Here is a 15480-nt window from a genome sequence, read left to right as displayed (position 1 = left end):
AAAGAACAAGTTATGAAAATGCAAGAAAAATCTCAGAAGTCATTGGTTTTGCAAAATATTTGGATTGTATGGTGGCCCTGAGAGATAAAGGTACTGTAGGTTAGATCACACATGCAAACAACAATGCTTGTTAGAATAGAAGCAACTTGCAATAACATTCAATATTTTTTAAGGGAGGCTGACACAGACCAATGCTGATATCTGATGCTTTGCTCACGCAGTTGTACTTACACTTGCTTCCAATACAAAGGCACTCATTCCCACTTCACAACAGCATTAACCTCATGCTGGTATAGCAGGTAGGCAGAATTGTCAGTGCTTTGGAGATAAGTGACGATGACAAAGCGAAGCAGACTGTCAAGGTTCTGCTTCCCTGGTCTCTGTGTCCAAGGTGGTGATGGGAAGAGAGGAGCGCTCACAGAAGACAGAGAGCAGAGGTTGTACTTTACTCAAGGCAGCCATATTCAATATAAGTTCAGTGAGCTACATGTGACATTTAACTAAAACACTGACAGTGCTGTGTTAGTTCATGTTCATATTTTGGATTATATATATATATATATATTCATATATATATAGAAACTGAACAAGATCTTGTAAAACAAAAAAAATGTTACTGCAAATCACTGCATTATTCATATTAGGTACTTGTATTAGTACTTGGTAGTATCTGCAAGTACCCAAATGTGAGAATGCAGCATAATTAGCAAACGTAATGTCTATGAGACAGAGTTGAAACTAACAAAACGTGTTTTTTTTTTTCTAGATGTTGTGCATGTGGTGTCAAAGTGCTGAAAGTGTTGGATGGTTTTCTTAAGCTGCAGTGCATTGAGCGTTCAAGGCTACTGCAGGCTGGATGAATGATGGCGTGAGTATAAAAATGTGGTTACACGCACAGTACACAGACTCACATCCTTAATAATTACACAGTTATGTCACTTGTTCTCTCTCCTCCAGCTACTGTACCTTCCTTAGTTGTCTCTTCATATCTCTGCTTGTCCTGTAACAAGCTGCGTGAGCGACTGAGCGCCCATTACTCTGCTAACTGCCTCCTCAGAAGCCCAGCACAGCAGACACATGCTGGTAGTTTATACCACACTGCCAGCCAGGGGAGGGGGGGAGTCTGTGTGTGCGAGAGTGTGTGCGCCTGTGTAAATGTGTGTGTTATCGCAACCTGACTGAAAGGATGGTCTGCCATCCTGACACTGCCAGCTCTCCCCTGTGCCCCACTAACGTCTTTTTTACCAGAAGCAGAAAAATCCTCTTTGCACTTTTATTTCTCCTATCCTCTGACCTACCCTCTCTCCTCTGTCCTATCCTCTGACCTATCCTCCCCTCCTTTCCCCTCTCCTCTCCTCTCCTCTCCTCTCCTCTCCTCTCCTCTCCTCTCCTCTCCTCTCCTCTCCTCTCCTCTCCTCTCCTCTCCTGTACCCTCTCTTTTCCTCTACACTCTGCTCTCCTCTCTTCTCCCTCTCATCTCCTCTGTCCTCTCCTCTCTCCTCTCCTCTATCCTCCCTCCTCTGTCCTCTGTGTCCTTGTTAAATGCACCTATGAGCATTGTTGTTGTTGTGGCTTTCTTGAAGGTGGATATTTTCCTTTGGTTGAGTGTCAGAAACAGTGACAACCACTCTGGGGGTTTTCACACTTATGAAAACACACACACACATACAATGAATGACTCTCTCACACAAACATGCACATCAGAGTGTGTGACGGAGCTGTCTGCTCCCTCCTGTCGCCTCATTTGTTTCTGCATCAGGCTGCTCTCAGAGGAGGCCTCTCTTCTGCCCTTGTCAGCAAACATCAGCTCGCTCTTTCTACTCCACTCATTCTCCCTCCGCCTCCTCCTCTCACTTTCACTTTCTTCTCCCTCGTTTCTTTATTTCTTTGCTCTCCATCTTTTTGCCCATCGTCGCTTATTTCCCCTATCTCGCCTCACATCCTCCTTGCTCCCTTCAGTCCGTGTTCTTGCTGTTCCAATACAGTAAATCTCTCCTTTATTAATCTCTTTGCTCTCACTATCTCTCCTTCTGTTCTTGTCTTTGTGTTTGAAGGTGTCAAATTCGGTGACAGACGAAGCTACGGGCAAACCTCGAGTGTGTCTGAGGGCATCAAAGCAGCCGACAGATTTTTCTTTTCTGAGTAAATGACAGAAACCCACTGCTGCTTGTTTTGGTCTGAGGGCTGTAGTGTGTGCTTGTTGGTGTGCTATTTGTGCATGTTTGAATGAGTGCTGTAGGTTCTTTCTCCACAGCAGAGCAGTTCAAGTGTGAAGGAGGGTCAAGCCAGAGCAGAGCAGTAAGATATGAGCCCAAGTCTGTGTATGTGTACGTGTGTGTCTGTGTGCGTGTCTAGGATGGAGCGATTGCTGGGGGAAACATACAGGCAAGAAGTAGAAGTGAAATTTACCGCTTCATCCAGTCGTTCAGTCTACACCTCACATGCAATCACACACACATGCACACACTCACAGGGCACATACACTACCTGCCCTAACTATCCATCTAAGTACTTTATTTTATAGCTTTTACCAAGAGTACTGCTCCTACACATTTCCAGCCCTCCCTAGTTTCCTGCTCCACCATGCACAGAGTGGAAAGACAGGTCAGCCATATCTCTTTCCCTCTAAGAAGTCATTCTTCATCATTATTATGTTTCAAAGTTGATTTATCATCATAGCTCACTTTTTTACCAGTTGGTCATCCATATTGTAAGAGAGGAGCTGGCATTTACTACTTTACAAGTCTTTTGTTGAATTCTGTTCTGTTTTTGTTCCGTAAAGGAGGATAAGGATGTGTGATTTTGGAGAATGTATGAAAGTGCACGGGGCAGAGTGGAGGCTGAAACAGTGAAATCAGTATGTTAGCAGAGCAGCATTAGCAGCTTCAGTCCTCTCTGAGTGTCAAGACAGGATGACTTCAGTACTGAGTGTAAGCCACCCATGTTTTGGCAGCCCTGAAAACCCATTAAACAATAAAATACTGATGTATGTAAACCACAAGAAAATACACCTAAACTGAAAAAATATGGATTTCTGCACAGATGGCCCAAATATAATAGTGAGCTGTTACACTGCCTCTGTAGAGACCAGGACTGAGTAAAATAAAAATGTACTTGTTCTGTCAGTCAGAACAGATATACTTGAGACTGACAACTAAAAAACATGGCTGAAATGTAAACACTTTCTGACTTTCTAAAAAAAATAAGATCCTCTCCTGTAGTTGTGCCAGGTTAGACTGACAAAAAGTAGCTCAATCAATCTTAAAACCCACCAAACTGTCAGAAAAACCGTTGTCAAAAACCCTCTCAGAGCTATGACAGAATAATAACTGGTGTAGGAACAGCTTCACCTGTGCAAGGTGTGTTAGTTTGACAGTCATTCACTCAAGCTGAGTCTACTGAACTCACTGTCCTGTCAGTCTCCACAGGGGAGATGATTTTATCAAATGTAGTAACTTAATGCTGGTGGAAAAAGTCCAAATGATTCAAAGAGTAACCCAGCTTATAAAAATCACTCAGTCTGGCAACAGTGCCAACCCATAGTGATGTTCAGATTTTATTAGAGCCCACCCATCTCCAGGGTATCAGGAAAAACTATTTAATAACTTAAGAGAACAGAACAGAACTTCCCCTTTTAAGTTGTGCACAAGTGAAAATTGCATGAATTCTGCATCTTATCTATTTTTCAATCTCTCCCCTCTGGATTGAACTGACCATCATAATATCTTTGCCTCATCTCCAGATTTCAAATAAACCTTGTCCCTATTCTTATAGCCAGAGCAACAACACAAGCAACACACCAACAGTGTCTGTCGACGTGTACATAGGTGGGAGGTCCACTGTTTTGATTTTGATATAATCAAGTGCATATCAAGCTGCTGCAGAATTACCCAACACACATCAGCACAGATGAGACTGGTTTGTCATAAATTCAAATCTTGTCAGTTTATTTTCAAGACACAAAATCATGTATGGTTGTAAATAAATTTCTCAGTAAGAATAACCTGGATGAAGGTTCTTCACCAGGGAATGTGAGCAGTGCAACGTGTGAGCAGAAGATGAATGATGAAGTTCCATCCACACCCACAATAGGTCTGTGACAAGAGTCACCTACTTCATGTTTCCTCTTGGTTGTGTAGTTACAGCAGCGTATCAAAATACAGTAGATAAAAACGTGTGAAGTGTGTATACTTTCAGATAGCCTGACACAGCAGGCAGATGTGTGTGTGTGTATGGGCGGTGTGGGGGTGGGGGTGGTGGGTGGAGACATTAGTATTTCTTAAAAAGATGTTTCCCTGAAGCAAAGTGCAGCATAGCTGTGTGTGTGTGTGTGTGTGTGTGTGTGTAAAATGCTTTCAGCATTTTTAGGTAACTATCAGACTCTGTGCCCGATGTCATACAGATGCTGAAGTGATTCTGCCGCTCCAGTAGCAGCTTGTGAAATTTTCCCTGTTTTTTTCTTTTATCCTCAGAAGACAGAATCGCTGTTGCTGGAGGGTGGCAGCTTGTGAAAAAACACATGACTCCGTGTTCAATGTTTTGCTGTTCTTTCTCAGATGTGTCTCGATGGTGTTATTTCTGATATCACCAGGTGCCTTCTGATATCACAATAACTTTTTTTTTCTCATGGCTTCAGCTGTAGAATGTTAGAAAATTTGACTCTGACAAAACAATTTATATTAAGGCAAATAGCCTGAGTCTATTAAAGCTTTCCAGATAAACTTCAATGACTTATGACTATGTGAAATTGAAACTTGTGCTCAATAGACATCGTCTTTCTGGAGCTGCATTTCCAAAGCTTTACAGATGAGTGCAAAGTCAGTATGACAGAGCAAATGCAATGAGTAAGACCAAGAATGATATTTCCATTTAGGTTTTCACTTTTGTCTTTTTTAGATTGTGTTTTGGGCGTTTTTACTTCACTGGATAGATGACAATACAGAGAAACACTGGACAAACAAGTAGAGAGAGACAGGAGTGACCTGCAGCAAAGGTTCTCAAAATGGGGACTTTGTAGGTACATGGTGCATACCTTACACACTGGGTTGCCAGGTGCTGCTCACTTTGATCTCTCATTCAAACATTGTCCCTGTCACCACCAGCTAGTATACTCCCTACCTCCTATTATATTTACCATGATTGTTGTATGATTTTGATATCTATTGATCACAAGTGGAGATGACACCTGCCATTCCAGATATCTGAATCCTATTCCCTTCCTGAGAGGCTCTGAGCTGTCTGAAGGTCACAGTCTGGATATATGGAGGGATGTCAGGGCCAGTGCAGCAAATGATCAGTGAATTCAGTCCTGTATGTATGTGAATGTGCATGGATAAGCGAGAAATAGGGAGGGAGGAGACAGGGGAAGGGGTAGAGAGACAGTGAGGTGGGGGGGTATTTCCATAATGCCACATTATGTGAGAGAGAAAGTATGGTACAACCTCTCTTACTCTCTCTTGGCCAGTCTCTCTCTGTGACGCTCACTCTCCAGGATAGATAGAGGGCATTCATTATCTGCCGGCCCGTTGGGACTTCCCTCCTCTTTAGGATGCAACCAGCAATTTAAACCAGGCCAATCAGAATGGGGGAGGGGGGACAGGGTTAGAGTAGGAGGACATATGTGTGCAGTATGTGCGTTGAGGGAGATCTCACACAGTTAACCTGCCATCCACTCGTCTACTGTAACCATGGCGATTCACACATGATGGGATGGCACAGTGGTGCACTGTATTTATGGTAGGCTTCTGCTTCTGCATGGACGCATTGCAGAGGAGAGACTAGCTGAAACAACACATCACAGCCAGTTTGTGGACAGTTAGTTTTTAAGCTGGATTTTTAGCTTAGAGTAAATTTAGAGCATGCTTTCTTCTTGTTATCCTTATCATATCTTGTCATATTGTCTGCTTTTACTCACAGTTGCCACTTCTGCTTGTTGTAAGTGGCGTTTTAATTCTGAAAAGTCACTTATAACTAGTGATGGTTGTGGGTTGCATTTTATCTGCTTGTTAGTCAAGTCTAAATTCTACAAGTCCTTTGAGCTCTGCTGTAGTATTACATAGACGATTCCTTCATTTGGTGTTTAGATGATGGAGGTGAGGGCTGCTGTCACAAGGATGTATACACAAAAAATTAAATGTGGTTGAAATTACTTTTTTAACTTAAGGGCTAATAACACACACATACACACACACATTAGTCTCTAATCATTCACTTGTCCAACTACATCTCCCTGCTGAATAAGACACTGATCAAGACTCTCGTTTGCCACATGCGGTGTTGAATGTAAGTGTGTGTCTGTTTGCGTGTGTACATGTGCTCGTTATTTACCTGCTTGTGCATTGGTGGTGTCACTCTAATGTTAACAACACATTTATTCTGATTGTACACAGTAATGACTGACTAATTATTCCCAGCTCCAATTATCTTTCCATTAGTGGCAAACACACACACACACACCCACAAATATAGAAAACACTTCCACATCATCAGGAATAAGTGCCAACAATGTTTCTGTGCTGCTTTCTGAGGCTAATTGAGGTTAATGAATGTAACTGGTAAGTAAAAACACATTAACTAGAATAATTAAGAGTATCATTGATGTGAACATAAGTTTGTTGGGAACACCACAGGAAATGACACAACCAATCAGACATGATTTTTCTCCCAGAGGTTGAAATATGTTTCTTGATTGAAAATTTATAAGGCATCATGAAAAAACAAAAAACAACAACAAAAAAAAACACCTTTCAGTTTATGTATTTGTTTTAGCACCTGACAAATAATGAGGTTTGGTCCTAGCAGTGAATGAGCTGCCTGCATGAATCAGCCAAATAAAGAGACGGACAGCAGGAAAAAAAAAACAGAAAACAGGTGAAAACAAGACAGAGAAACAGAAAGTTAGATAAATGACAAGGAGACATAGGTTAGAGAGAGGAAATCCTGCAGAAGGAATCCTAAACTTGGCACACAGACACACACGCACACACAGACTTGCACACACACGGAACGCTTGGCCTGAAGACAGACACTGAGAGATAGATAAAGAGAGGCTGACAACACATCCATTCAGATCAGAGAGCGCTGGGGGAGATAATAAGCTGGCTTGGTGAGATAGACTGCGGTCCTCAGATCAACATGATCCAACTCTGAAAAGGGGGAAGTGGAGGTTAGAAATGAGAAGAAAAATGTTTCTTCTAATGTTTTACTGTCTCCATGTAAGTTTCATTTGAATTATTCTAAAAGAAACATCTGTTTACAAAAATCACATTTGTTACTCTAAAAGTTAAAAATAAAGAAATCATGTAGTACACTTTCGAAAATTATGCACTTTTTCTTTATAATCTTCCCTGTTGCTTCAAGGAAGGTTCTCCTGTCTATGAGTTATTCCTCTTCCCAGCTCCTCCAGTACGGGGGAGTATGATGGGAAGCTACTGGGGAAAGGGATGTTAGAAAATAACCCTCCTAACAACTTCTCACCAAATTGATTACAATTTACCCTTAGCAGCATGTCTGTGGCAAATTTTATGGTCGTCTAATAGCTTTCAAGACATTTCGTGCAAAACCACAAACCTCATGGTGGCACTAGAGGAAAGGTCAGGGCACCAGCATGACAAAAAATATGATGATGTGTTAGTGACATTTGCAAAGCAGTAAAACAAACCAGGGTCCGGCAAAGAGCCTATACTGGATCTACTACCTAGATGTATTATGAAAACTGGATTTCAATGGAAATTCTTCAGCACCTCTAAAAGGTCACAGGGGGGATTTTTTTTTCTTCAGCTTCTTCCTCAGCTGAAACAGTTCTGTAAGGAAGAATGGTTTAAAGTTCCAGGTCGGACCCATACATACTGAAAATGCTATTTTGAGGTCACTGCTGCCAAAGAAGTTTCGATAAAGGGTTTGCTTACTTTTTCCCACAAGAACTAAATATTTAATCAGTGCTCATTAAGGATATAAAAAATTTGATTAGATGTCATTTTCTGACAAATTAATGCAGAAACTTACATAATCTTCTAATTAATTCAGTATGAACAAAAACTACCACTTTAACGGTAAACGTTTATAGTGAAAATTTAAATAGGATATTTGAATATACTGGATGTATTTATCACATTTCATGGTGATGCAGAAACAGCACAGTATGGGTCAACAGACTGTATTTAATCCATTACTTCCATTGATCAAGATATTGTCATACTGGTGTGCCTCTGTGTTTGTGCATCTGTATATTTATGTGTGTAGCATGTGTGTAGCGTCTGTGTTGGAGACCTCCCGGCTGCTCTTCCATTGACTTTCACTTTGGCTGATACAGGATGTCAGTTTATCAGTCGATTGAATATCTACCAGCCTTTTATTTATGACATGCTGGATGAAATGTTGCTGCTTGCTTTTCTTCTTCTCTGAAGAGATATGAAGAGAGACAAGTTACCTGTGTGTGTGTGTGTGTGTGTGTGTGTGTGTGAAGGAAAGGGTGGGTGGGGGGGGGGGGGGGGGGCAAGAAAGGACAAGAGAGGCAGAAATCAATATATTTTTTACTGAAAGTCCTTGTGTAGCAGGAACAGAGACAAGAAAGAAGGAAGGAGGACAGAGCAATGACAGGAAGGGATTCAGGGTAAGGGAAGAAGTGAGAGAGGAAGGAGGGATGGAAATTAGGGAGCAGAGGTGTTTCTCTTGTCCATCATTTCTCAGCTGTCCTACTGCTCAGTTCACTGTGCCGGTGTGGGTATGGGCGGCTGAAAACACTGCCAATGAGCCAACTGCACATCTTACAGCTTAATTTTCTGCGGATGTGTTAGTGTCATGTGTATACAGACGTTTAAAAAGTTGATGATTAAATAATAATTAGGTGAAAAAATGGATATGCTGATTTGAAACCATATCTTACAAAGTACTGTTAAATAGTGTTACAGCTATTTTCATTTAAGGCTTGTGTTTTGCTGAGCTTGGCCTTACTTCCTTAATGTCAGAAGTCCCATGAACATTGTTTTACTCATCTTCTTTGCTTCAAACTGAGCTTGCTTAGTTACTGAAAGTGACAACATAGGGTTGGTTTACATGTTGTTTACAGTGTACACCATACATGCGTCAAGTTTAGGGTAAAGGCTGGGTTCAAAGTGCAGACAAATCACGGGCAAGACATGGGGTAAGGCAAAGCAAGGCAATGCATGATTTATTTAACCAATCCAAGTGTCCCAGGAACCTAAGAAATCTGCGATCAATGTAAAAATTAAACCTACAACCTGGTAAAAACAGAAATCAATAACAATCCACAACTACGAAGAAGAAGGAGAAATTGCAGGGATACACAGGGAACTAACAGGAAGAAACCAAAGTTAAGCTGACAACAACAAAAACAATAACCACAATAAGGATCTGGCAGACAACAAAGGGATGAGATATGTAGGATATATACACCACACACAGAGACTAACTAGACACAGGTGAAAACAATCAAACACTAATGAGAAACATAAAGCAGGGGGAAAAAACTAAGGCAACACAGGAAATATTAACAAAATAAGAGTTCAAACCAGGAAGTCCATGTGAGTCCTGACAACATGAACGCATATATTGGCTGTGTCTGAATGTCCACCCTAGTCCCTAACCCCTCAGTCACTATGTAGGACAATACTATATAGTGGACTATACAGTGTCCTCAATTAGCTAACGATTTCAGACACTTACCTACTACTTTTTCCTGTTAGCACATGTTGTTGGCACATGTAGACGTCGTTTGGTGGACTTCCTGTTTCAAACTCAAATAATTTTTATTATTTTAATAATTTAGTGGTGAAAATTAATTGATCTCACTCTGAATATGTTCTTAAAAGCTGCAACTTAATATTAATTCGATCACTTATAAGTCATGTCAAAGTGACTTTTGAATAACTCTTTACAATGCATTGTCGGAAATGTCGAGGGAACTACTTTTCAGTTACTAGAGATTCGGACCGGAATACAAAATGGCGTACTCACTCTATAGGACCCTACATAGTGATTACGGAGGACATTCAGACAGTGTCTTTGTTTCCCAAAAGGTCATAAGGTCATTCACAGACAAAAAATTACATTATCCCATGTAGTGCACAGTAGTGATGTTCTTAATCAATTAGATCCCAGTTCCAAAAATATTAAAGGTATTATAAAATATAAATCATATGGTGCAGTTTTTGAGCTTTTAAAAAAGGCCTGGGTTCTCCAGGAACTCAAACAGGACATATCAGTAAGAAACTTTTCATCACATATTAATGTATGTAAATATTTGAATATATATATATATATATATATATATATTATATAAAGAAAGATGTGATAATCACAAATACTTTCTGTTGTCTTCAGGGAAATAATATCAAGCAGAGGGTTAAAAAACAAATATGAAGAGAATGACAATTGAAAATGAACAAAAATAAAGGAGTTATCTTGGAAACTGCATTACAATATTTTTTTATGAAGGCACACGTGAGCTCAAAGTAGACTAAAGTTCATAGAGACATTGTTTCAGTGTTTGTGTGCTGCAGGATGTCACTGCACCTTGAAATGTTGCTCGAGTGTAAAAACTATTAGATTCACTTCATTAAAATTCAGATAGAAATCGGATGTTGATCACACATCTTGTCCTACAACATAATGCATGATGTCTCTTGGCTGCTGCAAGGGTGTCTCTGCTTTTCTTGTGCAGTCAGTGATGTGGCACAGCATGTGTTTTGTTCATGTGAGTGTTATTTAGCTGCACAGATTTTGTGTATGAAGATAATTGCTACCATAACACACACATATACACACTGAACACACACTGGTCCTGATGCTTCTTCCGGTATATCACCAAACTACTGAACTACTGAATTTGCTTCTATTATTGAATAAAAGTATATTACTGTCATTTTTCATTCCACAGTAAAAAGTTCGTTTCCCATTAATTTCCCTTTGCAGAATCTGCTCTGCTTTCCCCTGAGAAATGGGCAAATAAGACCGATAAACAATTTGGACAGATGCTCCATCAGAGCATAGCAAAGGAACTCCCGCTTCTTATTCAGATCAGCTTTTTATTTGCAACACTAAGGTCGATGTGGAAGAATTTGATGATAGGACATGTGTACATGTTATAAATCTCCCTGAGCTCTGTCCTCCACGTGGGCTTCTTACCAAGAGGGCACAGGCATCATCCAAGGACTTAGGGTCAAGAGGAGACATGCTGTTTAGAGCAAATATATTAAAGTTACTAGCTTTTAATCAACCCATTTAACATGTTGTAACTGTTTATTTGCTTTATTTTGTTTATTTGTTTATCTGTGTTCATTTTTGGATTAACGTGTGGCTCCACCAGCATGATTCTGTGGCATCATGAAAGAAAATGGTGGTCCATAACATATTATATATAATTATATATAATATTAGTACAGTATATATTTAAAAGATTAAGTTGGTTGTAATTTCCAAAAAACAAAAAGCACATATGACACAGTGCAGTCATCAGTTTTAACTTTTCAGCCTGAGGTTGTGTACTGAAACTGTCAGTACACAACCTCCACAGAGTCAGTTTAGTGCTTTTCCCTGTTTGGGGGGGAGGAAGGAAAGAGAAAGGGATATGATCCATAGAATTAAAGGAGATTGGATGAGAAAGAAAAAAAGACAGACAGAGTCACCAGAATGAGAGAAAGAGAGTTTGAGGCTGAACGTGGGGAAAAAGGAGCCTTTCCTTCTTTAAAGAGCCACGTCAGCCAGTGATGATGAATGTGGTCAAACATCAATACAGGGTGAATGATGAGGCCAGGCATCACAACGTCTCACACATACACACACACAGGCCTACATTCACAGTCATACACACTCACACAGCACTTTACAAAAGTACCACCTTCTTTTTTGATCCCTATAACCTCTATTTCAATTTCTATATTAAAATGTCTCCAACTGTTTTATGTGAGTTGGCACTTTGCTCCTTGCTCTCCACTGTCAGCAGGCTGATAAATAAATCGATGTACCTTAAAGGGCAGTGTTATCATATGCCATGATGTGCTCTGCAGCAGTCCTCAGTCCGAGCCTCAGTCAGTTTGCCCTAAAGGAGCTCAGAGAGAAGCTGACCTGCCCATGTATATATGATCTTCTGTCTTTAGGAAGGATGTTTTGAATATTTCTGAACACAAATACTCAGGTTCCAGCAGAGCAGGGTATAGGTGTTGAGCTGTAGGGTGAACCATGTATGTCATTGTCATAACCCAGGTAAGATTTTAATTTATAAATAATAACATGAATAATTTGGGAAAAGGATGCAATATAAATATTAATCATCTTCCCTTTAAATAAAAACACAATTTGTTTGATGCTGTTGCTCTTATGCTAACGCCCTCCTGCCATTCTGATCATAGATTTTTATATTTATCAATTAACTTACAATTAACTTACAACTTTTCCATCTGTCAGGACAGCTGTTCAACCCACACCTTAACTGTGCACCCTGTACAAACCCTTTCAAAATAACTTCTGAAAACTTTCAGGTAGCAATTCTTTTTTTTTTCTTTTCTTAATGACCCAACACTGAATTTGGGAGGATTTAATTTAATGCCCAGGTGGTTTGTTGGTTCTTGATAGTTTTGTTATAAGGGTGGATTTGTTAATGATTTACAGTATGTGTCCCCACACATCCACAAAGTGCTGTAAGTAATGCAAAGTGTATACTGAAGATTGATGAAATAAGGCCTTCATTTTGTACAGTTTTGCATTTAACTTCGACATTTTAACTTTGGCATAATTTATATGTTGATTTGAGCGTCTATAATGACTTTCTTTTATGGTGTTTTTTCCTACATTACTTATCAAAAGTTTGATTTGAAAATTTGTTACACAACTGACAAAGATGATTGATAATGATTGATAATCAGTCAATGATTGATTGACTGATAATGAATTATAGTTGTGCTTAAAATCAAACCAACTCCTACTTCAGCAGGAGTTTGAATTAGTATTAATAGTAGCTATGAAAGGATCAACCACAGTAGTAAAGTTTCCTGAGGTCAAGAAAATCACCAACTCATCCTCCACAACTTCCATCAACACTAGAGAAATAGTAGTAGTTTTTAAAACTATGTCCCTGTTCCTGTTCACATCATCAGGTCTCATGTATAATACTTTTCCAGTATCATTGTGTCCTTTGCATTTTTAGAGAATATGCATTGTGCTTAACTCCCTGGTTCACAGGATGTAGCATGATGCTTTGATGGATATCTTCTGCCTTTTTTCTTGTTTTTTTTTTTCTTCACTTGCTTTGAAAACACAGAAAGTATGTAATGCCGCTGACTTTCAATAATCCTACAGATTTAACGGGTTATAAACACACTGAGGTTTAATCAAAATCGCTGTCTGTATGTTTGTTTATTTGCAAGTTTATTTGTAATGTGAATGTTCTGCTTGATTTCTCCATTTCTGCAGCAGCACTCACAGTCCTGACAAGCACTGTTTCATTCCAGTGTAATTGCAACCGCACCCCTCCCATCCTATAATTACTCACTTGCTCATCACACCCGGGACATGAAAAACAGAAAATGACCACATCCACCATTTCCAGCTGGTGTGTCATCTTCATCGTGTGCCCCTCCTCCCTCCACCTCCTCAGCCTCTAAAATGCCTCTGCTCTCATTCGTTAGCTTAGCATCTCCTTTCCGCGCAGCCTCGGCCTCCCATCTATCAGAGTGGACCAAGGCAAATGGAGCTTTCAGCTGAGTGGTGATAAGGAATCGCAGCCACATTAAAACATCTGTCACTCCTCCAGCGCCACGCACAGCGGGTGACAGGTTAGCTGGGGAGGGTGAAGTGGAGGAGAGGAGGATTGAGGAGCAAAGAGTGGGAGGTGGAGTGTGGCCCCTGTGTGAAAGTATTGAAACTAACAGACATTTAGGAAGGCTTAAATTGCTGCTTGAGCTCCCTTCATAGACTTTTCTATTTTTGTCTGCCCCTCCCTTAATCATCACTCTTATTACACACTGCCTGGGTCCAAACAGACACAACGATGGATTAACCTAACTAGTGCTGATGGCTAAAACTGTTTTGACCCTGTTATTTTACATATACACATAGTGAAATGTGTTGCTCTATGGGTTTGATCTGTTACAATTCTCCAGAAGAAAAGGAAATTCTAATAATCTTACTTTTCCAGATTGTAACATGCTTAAGCTTAACACTAATATAAGATTCTGATGATTTTCTCAAACTTCTGAATTGTAGCTCCTAAGAAATAATGTCTTCTTTTCTCACACTGACCCTCTTCTCAGCTATTTTCGTTTATTGCACCAGAGCCTGACTAAAACAGATGTCACAGAGTGATGGGATTTATTACCAACGTGAGGTGAAAAGCCTACAAAAACCTGTAAGCTGGTCCTAGCAAACCTACAAACACTTTCATCAGCTCCTCACACAGAGCAGGTCATATAAAGACACAGACACAACCCACTCAGGTGGTTGTGATCTGCATGATTGAAAGAGAAGATGGTCTGAAATTGGACTAATCAGGGAAGAGCTGGGTAACAATGGCTTGTCCTCCCACACAAAGAAAAAGCAGATTTTAAAGTGGAACACACAGATATTCACGCTTACACACCCATATTGGAAAGAAAAATATTTTAGCATTTTACTTGACTCTATTAGTATTACTATTAGTAGCAGTGATTTAGGGATCAAAAAGCAGGCAGCTGTGGCTCAGATGATCAGCAGGCTGTCCACTAATCTGGGATTTTGAGTCCCAGATGCGCCTCTCCACATGCTGGAGTGTCCTTGGGTGAGACACTGAAGCCCAGTTGCTCCCAGTGGGCAGGTCAGTAACTGTAAAGCACTTAGTCTGTTAAAAGCACTATATCAGTTTACCGTTTTACTTTAGACTTAGATGATATCAAGGTATCTGATAATACTCAAGATCTAAGTAGAATATCATGTTTCTTAAGTGCATCTCAATTTTGACTCTCAAAGTTTTCTTGTTTCTCAAATAATTCCTCTTCTGCTTCTCCAGTTCTAGGGTCATTTTCCCCAGTGATTCTAGTTGCTCCATATTTCTCCTAAGATGAGGGGTGTTTAGGAGAAAAAGTCCCAATTTCAGTTCAAAGGAAACAAACAAAAAAACAACTGAGAAGCACAGTTTTATTCTACTTATTTTTAAGATACATGTAATTTAGTAACTAAAGCTCCAAAACAAGCTGCCAAAACAAACCATTACTGGGTAAAGTTTGCTAAAACTCATGTCAATGTGATATTGATCCTTTTGACCTTTTGTAGCCAAATATGGTGACCCATACTCGGAATTTGTGCTCTGCGTTTAACCCATCCCAAAGCGCTTTCTCCACCTTCAAGACCACGCCTGAGGTGATTCCCTTGAACAAGGCAACTGCTTCCCCAACTGCTGTGTGTGTTCACAGTGTGCGTGTGCACTTGGGTGGATTAAAATGCAGAGGGGAATTTCCTAGTTTGGGATCAATAAAGTAGTATCCAAAATAT

Source organism: Mastacembelus armatus, chromosome 7, assembly GCF_900324485.2.
Source record: "Mastacembelus armatus chromosome 7, fMasArm1.2, whole genome shotgun sequence".
NCBI classification, from domain to species: domain Eukaryota; kingdom Metazoa; phylum Chordata; class Actinopteri; order Synbranchiformes; family Mastacembelidae; genus Mastacembelus; species Mastacembelus armatus.
The sequence above is the reverse complement of the archived record's forward strand: the minus strand, read 5'-3'. Positions refer to the sequence as shown.